The sequence below is a fragment of the Phascolarctos cinereus genome, unplaced genomic scaffold (genome assembly GCF_003287225.1).
Source record: "Phascolarctos cinereus isolate Bilbo 61053 unplaced genomic scaffold, phaCin_HiC Scaffold_7;HRSCAF=346, whole genome shotgun sequence".
NCBI lineage: Eukaryota > Metazoa > Chordata > Mammalia > Diprotodontia > Phascolarctidae > Phascolarctos > Phascolarctos cinereus.
The window spans coordinates 32,231,869-32,244,528 of record NW_027556180.1 but is presented as its reverse complement, the minus strand read 5'-3'; the positions used below and the strand labels follow the sequence as shown (position 1 = coordinate 32,244,528).

The 12,660-nt window shown below is 40.0% G+C and overlaps 1 protein-coding gene across 10 annotated transcripts in view; it reads left to right on the top strand.

The window, feature by feature from the left end:
* Window positions 1–12,660, top strand: part of TNIK (TRAF2 and NCK interacting kinase) — a 415,562-nt gene that overhangs the window by 155,488 nt on the left and 247,414 nt on the right. The gene's annotated exons all lie outside the window — the stretch shown is intronic.

The window sequence follows — 12,660 nt, the reverse complement described above, 5'->3', positions numbered from 1 at the left end:
CACTTCATCTCTTAGTGACCCAAACTTAGAAGTCTCTAAGTCTCTAAGTTGCTGATTCATAATAGGGGAAAGAGTTTCCACACTGGGAGTTTCTGAAGACTATGAAATCATAGGTCCAGACTCAGTGTCATTCAAAGTACTTGTGATCCTCAAGAGAGCAATGTGATTGCTTCCCTGCCCACCCTTGCCCTCAAAAAAAACCCAATAAAAATATTTTTAACTGCAATATACTAGTAAATTCCTCTAAATCCCTTTCCATTTTCAACCCATTCATATAAGTAGGAGTTTTTATTCACAAATTCACACAATCCATTTACATAGGACTTTTTATTATATAATTATGGTCAATATCTATAAGATTCTTCTATTTCTGATATTTTTTTCACTTTGTATATTTTGTCTGACTTGCCAGAGGGTGTTGGCGAGATGAGTGAAGGATGAGAGGGTGTGGGTGAGTCATTATCTGCACATTAATGAAGTCATAGATCCAAGTTTCTTTATATTTCTCACTAAAGGTGAAATAATATCATCCCTCTCCTTTTTTTGACCTTTCTGTTGGTGAAGCCATTGGGTAAAGGCCTAGTGCTTGCCTACACCTCTCCTTCACTTTGAGGCACTTTTCAATACTCTTGCAGAGTTATTGTCCTGAATCTGAAATAACTTTTTCAGTGTAGCTGCTCTGTTTATCCCACATCAACAAGGGAAAATTAATCTCACTGCTATCTCAAGGGTCAGAACCACTTCTAATGTCACTGAGTCTAATCCTTCAGCCTTTAAACATAAGTAAGGATCACTGATCCCGGGGGAGAGGACCCCACCCCCACCCAACCCAAACTTGGGAGCATTAGAATAAAGTCTCTCTCTACCAGAATGTGTGAATGGGCATCTTTTGAAAGCACTAGTGGTTAACCAGGCATCTCTATTCAGATGATTGAGCTGAATTCATGAACTGGGCATTGAGCAGCTCAGGCTGAGACCACAGAGACACTTACCAGGTCTTCCCCATGTGCTGCAGATTGAAGAACATGTGTTGGAGAAGATATTGATATTCACTATATGCTTAAAGGTCTATTACAAAGGAAAAACAGATGGCAGCAGTTGGTGGCCTAGACCCCAATTAAAACATGAGGACAATAGTTGTGTCAATGTGATATGATAGGTTGGAAAGTAGAAAAGAAATATGTCAGAATGGTTATTTGGCTTTTGTGGGTAGGGTAGGGAGACCCACTGCATCTGAATTGAGTCCTTTGTATGAACAATTGGATTCCTTTCTTTCTGTTCAATTAGCTGATCACAATGCATCAGATGTAAGCTCCCTTTATTGGCCTCTGTTCATGTGTCATTGGGCGCTTAGGGACTTGCTTGTCCACCAAAGAGGACTCTCTCTTTTCCTTCTGGTTACTCTTGGGGTCTGGAGCCATTTCGATAGCTTAGAGTTCAGAGACCCAGGATTCTTCCTCCATACACATGAAAGAAAGTTAAGGATCATATTCTTTCTGTTTTCCTCATTTTGTCCTTTAATTTTTTTTGTAAGGAAAGCACATGATGTGGTATTGATTTGGCTTATCCTTGTGTAGATCATAGAGAAAATATGACATTTCAGTACTACAAGGATCTGTAATTTCTCCTTCCACTGGCATGGAGGGAGAGACCATCTATCTCTTGGTAGATTGTCTTCAAGATTTGTTACAGTTGAAAGATCCCCATGGCCAGCCTGCTAATGAGCCTCTCTGAACTCATCTAGGAAGGTCCTTCAATGACAAGTGTACAGTTCATTATCAGTCACTTCTTGACACCTTTCCAGCTGGGTAAGAATTTCCATAGCTTGCATTATTTTAGAAGAGCCTTTGAGAACTCAGTGTTGCCATTATGTAATTATGAGGCACTGGAGGAGGAATTTAGTGGAGATTCGATGCTTAGAAAAATATGCTGGAACATCTTTATAATAGGAGAAAATATTTTAGGGCTAAGTAGGCAGAGCTCAATGTGACCTCAGGAGCTCTATGGCTGATACTTAAAAGTTCTCTATCCAATATATAGGTACTGACAGACCAGCTCCATGGATTGTCCATCTGGTCATACTCTGGACAATAGGTATTTTTCATCCATTTAGTTTTTCTTGTATAGTCAAGCCAAACTCTAAATCTTCTACGTCTCACTTAGGAGATTCCACGGTGTTCTGGCAGTTGATGCAACCAACACATTGTCAACCATAAGTAAGAGCATCAGGTGGACCTCACCATCTTACCAGGCATTCCTCTTTCATTTGGGTTCTGTGCTAGCCACAAAAGCAGAGGAAAAGCTAACCTTTGGATAACCCACATGCTCCACTGGTATTCAAAAAACATCAAGAGATCTAACAAAAGACATTCAGTGTCTAGATTTGTGAGAGTGTGTGGAAATGAATCACACAAAATGATAAGGCATAGATGAGTTCACTCAAGCAACAAGCAAGTATTAAATGCCTACTGTATACCAAGGGCTATGCTCAGTTCTGAACACCCCATGTCAGAGTCATGATTTGTCCATTTTGTTTACTGGATAGAGTGCCCACTTTGATGGATCATGGATTCCTGGAATGATCAAAGTATCCAGAAGTTGCCTGATAATTAGACCTTTCTTAAAGTATTCCAGGGAACCCTAAGGAGATCTCAAAGGGCAATCAGACTTAGCTGTAAGTCATGATAATGCTATGCTTATGTTTACCCCAAGAACATCTTGCATGAAACTTTGTCTCATATTAAATCATCAGGACTCATTACAAGCTATGATTGGCTCATGTGTCTTCAGCCCTTTTGGAAGCTCTAGAAGAGAGAACCACTTAATAGCAACCTTTCTGCTGACTTTCTTATCTACTACTTATATCTCTGGTTTATTCATGGAGACCATGTTAAAACCACATCTCCTTCTACCCACTAAGGTTCTCCCTTCCTCCTGCTTTCCTCATTAAGAAAGTCTCATAGACTGGAGTGCCGAGTGGTAATGAGGCTTCTGGGGTCCCTGGGTGGCAGGCCTTCATTGTTTCTAAGCATAGAGAAGGTAGCATCTTCCACACGTGAGCCTCTTGACAAGAAGAACATGAGGAGAGTAAGTAAATGAGTTTTAAGTGTATCCCGATATTCATGGAAGGAAAGAGAAAGCAAATATTTCATGTGGCTCCCACCCTGTGGCAGCTTTTGCAAGAAGAGCGAGGTAATTTCTTTCTGCTGGGGTTAGCTTGGAGTGTTGAAAAACTGAGAGTAGGGGTCCATGCCTCACTCCACTGAGGGGAGGAGGGTGGAGATAGATTTTAACAGGTCCAAAAACTAGAATGAGGAAAAATATGCATTGATTTTTCACTAACCTCTCACTGAAACTTAGCTTTCCTTTCAATGATTTAACACCATTCTGAGAAGGGGTCCAGAGGGATCCTTAAGAACCTCTGGCCTAGAGAGTTTCTGTGCTCACAACTTCCCAGTACTAGGTTGGGTTCCCCAAATATATGCATGTTAGTAACCCAAATGTTTCATTTACATCTGCAATAAGATTCTGCTTTGTTTTAAAGCTTGCTTAACAAAATAGAATATGACATAATAATTATACTAACCTTTATATAGCTCTTAAGGAAATTCTTTATTTATGTCATTGCAATACACAATTCCTTCCTTTCCTCCTACCTCTATTTACTGCCCTTCCTCCCCTTATACCTTTGTTTCCTGAATCCCTAAGGTTTTGGTTAGTATATTAAGTTCCTTTAATTTATATAATTTTCATCACATTCCTATGGTGGTTATGAGCCTAGTCCTAAAAAAGAAGACAGAAATTCATTTGTAATAAATCAATCAATAAATATGTATCAGGATTATATTGGGGCTACAAAGACAAACAAAAAGCTCCCTGTCTTCAGGGAGCTTCTATTCTGTCTCTGAGACATCCGAGAGCAGCTGGTCCTGGAAGTTGCTTTCCAGATCTAAGCCCAGTCCTGGGCAGTGGAGCATTGTTTCTTCCCTTCCTTTCTTTCCCTTCCTCCCTCCCATATTCAGTGAGGGCGTTAGAGTTGCAATGGACCCTGGAGGGACCTAGTGTCGCCTCCTCATCATGAGAGGACGTGGGATGTAACAGGAAGGCTATTCAGTTTGGAAGATAGGAGAGGCCTGCATTCAAATTCAGTTGATGGACTTGGGATCAGGAATTGGGGTTGAAATGTCTTTATTGATTACCTACAAGTCAATTCAAGATAATAAGAATTAATAAAAATATTGCTAATAATTATATTACCAGGTTCTGCTATTATCTCATTTGATCCTCAAAACAGCCCTGTGAGGTAAATGCTATTATTATTCCCATTTTACAGATGAGGAAACAGGTAAATATCAAATGACTTGTCCTGGGTCATGCAACTACTAAAAGGCTAAGGCCAGATTTGAACTCAGATCTTTCTGACTCTAAATACAGTGTTCTATCCACTGTGCTACCTAGTTCCCTTTTAGTAAACTTTTACTACATGACAAGCAAGCAGCTGGTTGGTACAGTAGATAGAGCTCTGGGCCTGGAGTCAGGAGGACCTGAGTTCAAATCTGGCCCCAGACACTTACTAGCTGTGTGACCCTGGGTAAGTCGCTGAACCCTATTTGGCTCAATTTCCTCATCTGTAAAATGAACTGGAGAAGGAAACGACAGACCACTCCAGTATCTTTGCCAAGAAAACCCCCAAAAGGGGTCATGGAGAGTCAGACACAACTGAGCAACAATATGACAAGCACTATATTAAGGGCTAGGGATACAAAGAAAGGCCAAAATATAGCCCCTGCCTGTTTGGAGCCCCCATCCTGATGGAGGAAACAACAAACAATGATGTACATAGAAGGTATATTCTGGACAAAGTAGAAAGCTATCTCACAGGGAAGAGATCAGGAAATGCTTCTGTCATCTATTTACTACTACTACTACTACTACTACTACTACTGCTACTGCTACCACTCCTACCGCTGCTGCTGCTGCTACTACTACTACTACTGCTACTACTACTACTACTGCTACCACTACTACCGCTGCTGCTGCTGCTGCTGCTGCTACTACTACTGCTGCTGCTACTACTGCTTAAATGGGGCAGCCGACATTTGAACTCGGCTCTTCTGACTCCAGGTCCATTATCCTTTCCTTTGTACCACTTTGGTCTAGGTTTTCCTGACTCCAAATCCAGCCTTCTATCCATTGTGCTGAAATGATCTACCTCAAAGGGTTGGGAAGTGTGTACTTTGCAAACCCCCAAAGTGTAGGAGAATCATGAGTCACTATTATAGCAATGCAGCCAAGCAGCAGAGGCCACATCCTCTTACCAGGCTTTTTCCCTGTCAAAACTCCAGTTTTTTAGAACTGAGGGTCAAGAATGAAGGAGGAACTGGCAGTAGGTGGTATAGAAAGGAAAAAGGCAATGGAGGATGGGGGGGGCAGAGAGAGACAGAGAGAGAGAGAGAGAGAGAGGGAGACAGAGAGAGAGAGACAAGGAGAGAGAGAGGGAGGGAGAGAGAGAGAGAGAGGGAGGGAGGGAGGGAGGGAGGGAGGGAGAGGGGAAGGGAAAGAGGGAAGGAGAGAGGTAGAGATTATCAGTGAAGATGTTTCCATAAAAATCTATCTCAAGGAACCTGGTGGGGTGGGAAGAGCCTGGTATTGGGAATCTTGGTACCTGTGTGACCTCGGGAAGGTATTTAAGCTTCCTTTCTCTCCTATGTAGACTGTTGGTACTGGAGGACATAGCCTCAGAGTTAAATCTGTGCTCCTATCCCTCCAGCCCCATTTACTCAGAGGTCAGGAAAGACATCTGTTCAGTGGCCACAAATCCACTGGTTTTAATCTTGCTTCTGAAGAAGCAGAAACCTGCCTTATCCCCGAAGCCACCCATTGAGTCTAGCCCCTAGGCTTGGGCCTCTGCCAGCTCTGACCCAGGCCATCCTTGTCTCTGGGCTGCCTGGGATTTTTTTTTTTATATCCCCACAACAGCCGAGTCCACACCTCTTCTTTTGGGGGATTTGCTATCTAGTGACAAACTGAAGAAGGAAGGACCTTGACGCATCATTGACTTCTGACCGGCAGAGAAGCGTCTTTCCCAGGGGCTCGGTTGACTCTTCCCTCTGGTGAACCACTTAATAATTTCCCCATCTACATGAAACCGCCAGGTTATTATATTATAAAAACTTGTCTAGAGGAACTTGGGTAGAAATATTGTGACTTTTTATTAAAAAATGAGCCCAGACTCACTAGTTGTATCACTGTGTATATCTGAGAGCAAACATTTTTTCCCTAGCATCTTATCTGCTATTCCTTTTTCTCTGATTTTATAGCTGTTGCGTGAAGCTTCCTTGTTCTATGTGGGTTTCAAGCAAAACAGGATGAACTTAACTTCCTGTTTTATGTAACTTTTCATTTTCTCCTCTCTACTGCCAAAGTTGGGCTGCAAAAGCACAGAGAATTTTTAACACCTGTGGTAAAGCTGCCTTCAGTGTGAGGAAAGGCCCTGGTTTGGGGTGTGTTGTATCATCGTCATCATCATCATCATCATCATCGTCAACATTTTCACACTTACTAGGTGCCAGGCACCGTGCTAAGCATTTACAAATATCTCATTTTATCCTTACAACAACCCTGGTAAGGAGATGCTATCATTTTACAAATGAGGAAACTGAGGCAGACAGCAGTTGAGTGACTTGCTCAGGGTCACACGGTGAATAAGTATCTGAGGCTGGGTTTGAACTCGGGCCATCTTGACTCTAGGCCCAGAGCATTATCCACTGCATCACCTAGTTGCCCAATAGCTTGATAAATGACTCTCTGCACCACCAAAGCACCTTGGTGAGCCACATTCTTTAGTACAGATACCCACGAATGAAATGGGCTTTTTGACCTAAATGATTGATGTCTATGACTTTCTGGTCTCACTTCCTGTTTGAAGTCTTTAAGATCTTGAGTTGTAAGGGACCTTACAGATCGGTCATTCCAATGTTCTCATACCACAAAGGAGGAAACCTGGGGCCCAGGCAGGTCAAGGGTCTTGTCAACGGTCACACAGATAATATAGGTCAGAGCCAGGATTCTAATTCAGGTCCCTGTGATGCCAAATTCAATTTTCTTTCCCCTGGTCCAACACTGTCAGGTTAATCTTAAAACGCTACTTAAAAAAAAAAAAGACATCTTTTTTGTTTTCACATCACTTGGATCTACCTCCATTCTTACCAGAAAAATACCCTTTTTGTCATGTGTTTCTCCAGATTGTGTTCTTTCATTGGCTCCCTATTTCTTAGGAATAAGTATGGCTTCTCTGACATGCCCTCAAGTCTTTCTATAGCATAGCCTTAACCCCCAGCCAGTCATGTTTCCAATGCCAGCCATGTGCTATGCACCAGCAGCCCGTTGTCCATTTCCTCCAGCTGGCCAGAAAGCCTGTAGTGTATATGGTCTCTCTTATTTGTTTCTGCTTTCTTTGTTCTTTGTGTATACTCTGTCTAATATTCCTTCTCACTCCTATTGATAAATTGCTTCACATCTGAATATGTCCTTCTTGGGTTATGTTCCTTTTCTTCCTAAACTCTACCTGCTAGACATAGTATACCTTCTCATTTCTGAATTCCCATCTTTAGCTATATCCTACTAAATCTCAGGAATCCCTTTAAGTTCCTATTGACTACGCTATGTTAAAATATCTAGTTATGCTGCAGGCATTGGTATCTAAGATATGTGCTCTTCTGCATCTTTAATGCCCCTTATCTCTCTTACTGTTTCCTATGGATTCCATGGGATTCAGATGGTGGCATCATAGTGCACAAAGCACTGGGCCTGGAGTCAGGAAGACTCATCTTCATGAGTTCAAATCTGGCCTCAGACACTTACTAGCTGGGTGACCCTGGGGAAGTCACCTAACCCTATTTGCCTCAATTTCCTCATCTGTCAAATGAACTGGAGAAGGAAATGGCAAGCCACTCTAGTATCTTTGCCAAGAAAACCCCAAATGGGGTCATGAAGAGTCAGACATGGCTGAAAAAATGATCAAGTGGATTCATGAGTACCTCAATACTTCCGCCCACTCTGGCACCTGGTTTGGCATCTGTATTTTGATATGTCTCTTATTTCTCTTCTCTCTTTAATTGTGATGGGGGACTCCTACCATTCAGGCATCTGTTACAGTTCTTTCTGTGCTAACATCAGAGATAAATTCTTAACTTGTCTTATTGATAATTTGACATTTTTAAAAGTTGGAGTCGACAACAAAAAGGAACTGATGTATTATTATCAGGATTATGAATTCTTTGAACTCAAGTGTAGGATTACATAAATTTGTATTCCATTTGATCTTATTAGAGTTGGCCCAATGTTTTAGATTCTTGTGATTTTTTTTTGATTCTGACTTAGTCTGTTAGCTCTCCTTCTCTGTTTCTTGTCATTCACAAATTTGATAAACACACCCTTTGTGGATACATCAAATTTCTGATAAGAATATTAAATAAATACAGTATTAGAAGAACGGGCCTGTATTTGTTTGACATTATTGCAGTATCAGAAGAACAGGCTTGTTGTTTTTTGACATCATGTCATTGTTTTGACAAAGTATTTTATAAAGATTTAGTCCTATCTGGAATGTTCTGAGCACTTGCATCAGTGTCTAAAGAAATCTCCAAATGGTAAGAAAGGCTTAGACGAATATAAAAGGGTTAACCATGTAAAAAGCCAATAAGTTGTCTCTCTCTTAAGAGAATGCTCAATAAATTTTATCCTAATGGATTTGTTTTTCTATTAAATTATTGTTTTATTGATACTTGAAAAAATTCCTATTATTTTGAAATTATTAACACACACATGATAGATCCATTATAACTAATAAATATAGCTAAGCCAAACAAACACATTGACCACATCTGCCAATGAATGCCTCCTTTCGCACCTCCAGATCACCTCCTTTTTGTTGAGAGGAGGCAGGCTTGTTTCAGTATCCATGCTCAGAAGTAGAAATTGGTCAGAGTTGTGATGGCTTTCCATCTCACTTTCCATTATTATATCATGGCTATTGAGCTCGTGGCTCTGATTATTTCTCTCTGGGTAAGTTTGGATAAGTCTTTTTGTATTTCTCTCAATTCCTTATATTTGTTATATTTTTAGAGTATAGTAATATTCCATTCCATTTATATATCACAATTCATTCAGCCATTCCCTAATCAATGGGCAGTCACTTTGTTTCCAAGTGTTTTGTGTTGGTATTTTTGCCACCATGAAAATTGTTGCTTTGAAGAATTGTGTTCATTTGCAACTCCTTCCTCCTGCATTTTAACTCATCAATGTATTGAATCATTGGGTTAAAGGACTCCTTCAGAAAGTAGATGCTTTCCTTCTCTGGAGAATGGCTTGTATTGTGTGCAATGCAAGGAAGGTGTCAGGAATATTGGGGAGAGAATTCTCGGGGTTCTTCATCTAGTTGACCTTCCAGTTCAGAGATTATCTAAGTTTCCTAACCTTTACACTAAAGTTTGATGATATTTCTTACACTGTTCTAAATTCTTTGCTATGATCGTTAGACCAGTTAAAGCTCTTCTTCCCATGTCTTAGTGTATTTCTCCAAATGTTTACGTCTTTTGCTGTTCTTTTAGGTGTGTGGTGAAACCTCAGAGTTGTTTTAATTAGCATTTCTCTTATCATTAATGCTAATGTATTTGTTAAGAGGAAGAGTGTGGAGTAGATAGAGATCTGGTCTTAAATCTAGAAAGATCTGGATTCCAGTCCCGCCAAGAACATGCCAACCTGTGTCAGTGGAGGGATTTGGCTCACCAGGGACTTCTCAAAAATCATAGACTCACAGGTCCAGCTCTATCATAATATGTTTAAATGCTTTCATATCAATAGGCTAGAGGTATTTAAAATGATCTTGTCTTTGAATGGAAATCCTGCAAATCATTAGAGAAGCCCATTTGATAAAGTTTTTCAGATAGACAATTTCAAGATAATCATGGCTTTTTCTGTTTTGATTCTGTATTTCTGGGAACAAGGACTAGAGCAGGTTTTACATCTATACATAGATTCTGGGATAGGAGCTAAGTTTTACTTAGCAGACAGGAAGGGGCATAGACAGGAGTCTTTCCTTCTTGGATAAGGAGAGTGGGGTGGGTAGATAAGGAGAGTGGAGTAGGTAGATAGTTCTCAGGTGGGCTGAAAGAAGGAAAGGACCAACAAGGAAACCAAAAAAAGGATAAAGGAAAAAGGAAAGATGTTGTTTTTAGATGATTTCGCTGACTTCATATTTTCCATAGTATCAACTGTGTTTACCATCATCTATCCATGGACAAAAGCTGGGGAAGTATTTTGGTCCTTAATAGCTGCAAACATAGTTGAGGTGGTGAGGAAAGGGAAGAGGAGGGATGCCTGCCACATTGAGCCATGTGACGGTCACTATCCCTGACTACTTCCCATGAATTATGAATGAACACAGGTTCAATGTAAGATGACTTAATTCCCCAGAGGATTTGTCAATAGAGTTGTTACTGTAGGAATTTGTTTTTGACCCTGTTTACATGGTTAATTCAAGGATCACACATCAGTATTGCCAATACCTATTCTACTGATGCATATCAATCAGTAAGCACGTATTAAGCACCTACTATATACCATATTGTGTTTTAGCTCCCATTTATACTGTATATATTTTGCGTGTATGTATTTTGGTAGTTGTTTTCATATTGTCTCCTACATAACATCGTAAGCTGTGTTTTTGGATTTCTATCTTTAGTGCTTAACACAGTACATAAAACATAAGTAAGCACTTAATCAATGCTTGTTTACTGATGGTTAGTGGTGTTCGTGAGTTGTTGTAGCTAATAAATGTGGCCACCTAGCTAGCCACTAAGTTTCGGTTGATGACTCCCTCTGAATTGTAGGGTAATGAAGGACGGTGGTCTTCCTTGGACAGGCACATAGCCATTTGCAAGAGTTGTGCTCAAAACCTACTCAAGTTGAGGACCCACTGGAAAGTCATGCTTTTTGGACATAGACTTCAAGAACCTAGGGGTGCCAGAGAAGAAAGTGATTTTAGAGGCCATTCAGTCCAACCCTCTTATTTTACAAAGAAGAAAACTGAGTCAGAGAGAGGTTAAGGGACACTTTAAGAAAAGCTAACGTATGAGATGGCATCTGAACCTACATCTTCACCATGCTGACTTAGAATGAAACATCAGAATGAAAAAGACAAACGAAATCCTTAATTGATGGCGTGTTCAGCAAATGTATGAAGTGAGAATGAGGGAATTGGCTGGGTATGGATCACACAGACTGTATAGGGCTAGCGGTGCATGGGAATGATAAGGAGAGCTAGAATAGGACATTTTTTTTCCCTCTGCTTCTTAAAAGGACAGTTTTTCTTTTAGAAGACCAAGCTAAGGTGGTGCTCTTAAGTGGGACATTTGACCTTAAGTATTTTCTTCTTTATGCCTTTGCAAAGTCTTTTGGTTTTCCTTTCACTTGCTAAAAGAATATTTTATACAAAGAACATGAGTCTTCCTTTCAACCATACCACTCACTCATTCATATGGGCTTCTGCCAAAGATCTTTTTTTTTTAAAAAAATCCATTTATATAAATGTTTTTGACTGTATAAGAACAAATTCCAAATTTAAAAGCAGTGGGACCCTTGTATCCTCACTTACGTCAGAGTCCCAAGGGCTACGACTTGGCTTTAATTTAAAAGGATTGCTCTCTTTTCCTCCACTGTCCCCACGTCCACACTTGAGACACTTGCTGTTTGGATGGGTCAAGGTAGCAAAGGATAAAATTGGTCCTTTTGGATGTTAAAATTTTCAAGGTACCTTCCTTGGCCTATAACAATATTTGCCTTAGCCCCAGATCATGGCTGGTGATTCAGTTGCTAGACATCTTTGTTTTGTCTTTTTCTGACTCATATATCAGGGAAAACTATTCTTTCTTTGGCGGATTAGAGGTGTTCGGACTTGTTAGTGATTTTACAACATTGGCTGAGCTGAGAAAAGGAAACCTGGGCAGGTGAGGTCTCTGGAATCATTGTAACACCATCTTTATCAGTATAGAGTACTCCTCTTTCTACCATGCCATGTGGAACTTGTGGAGAGGAAGTGACTCGTCTCCATTCACTCAACCCTATGTGACAGAGATAGTTCATCAATCTACATCTTTTGCTACAAAATCCAGGCTTCTTCCCACTGTGCCACATGGCCTCCTTGGTAGGGCTCACTTTCTACCCCTAAAAACTCAAGATTCAGCTTGGTTTGTCTCTCTTTTTGGTTCCTTGCCTCTAATCCTTTTGGTTATTAGAATGTGGCATTTGCAAGTTAAGGTCGTGGGCCCAATTCTTCTGTGGGCCTCTTAGCTTTGCTGTGTTCCAAACCAGAGATAGGCAGTTTCCTTGCCTATGTTAATTAACATATTGTCTGATTATTTATTACATAATAATATTATATGATATATAATTAACAATTCATATAATATAGAATTATAAGTAGTATATTAGACAATTACTCATATTTAATATACTATATTATTAATCATATGATTTAATTATATATTATACTATATTTATATTTATATAATACTATACATTACAGGTTATGGAACATATAATATCTATCACATTTATATGTTGTAATATACTTATAATAGCATATAATATAATCGTATA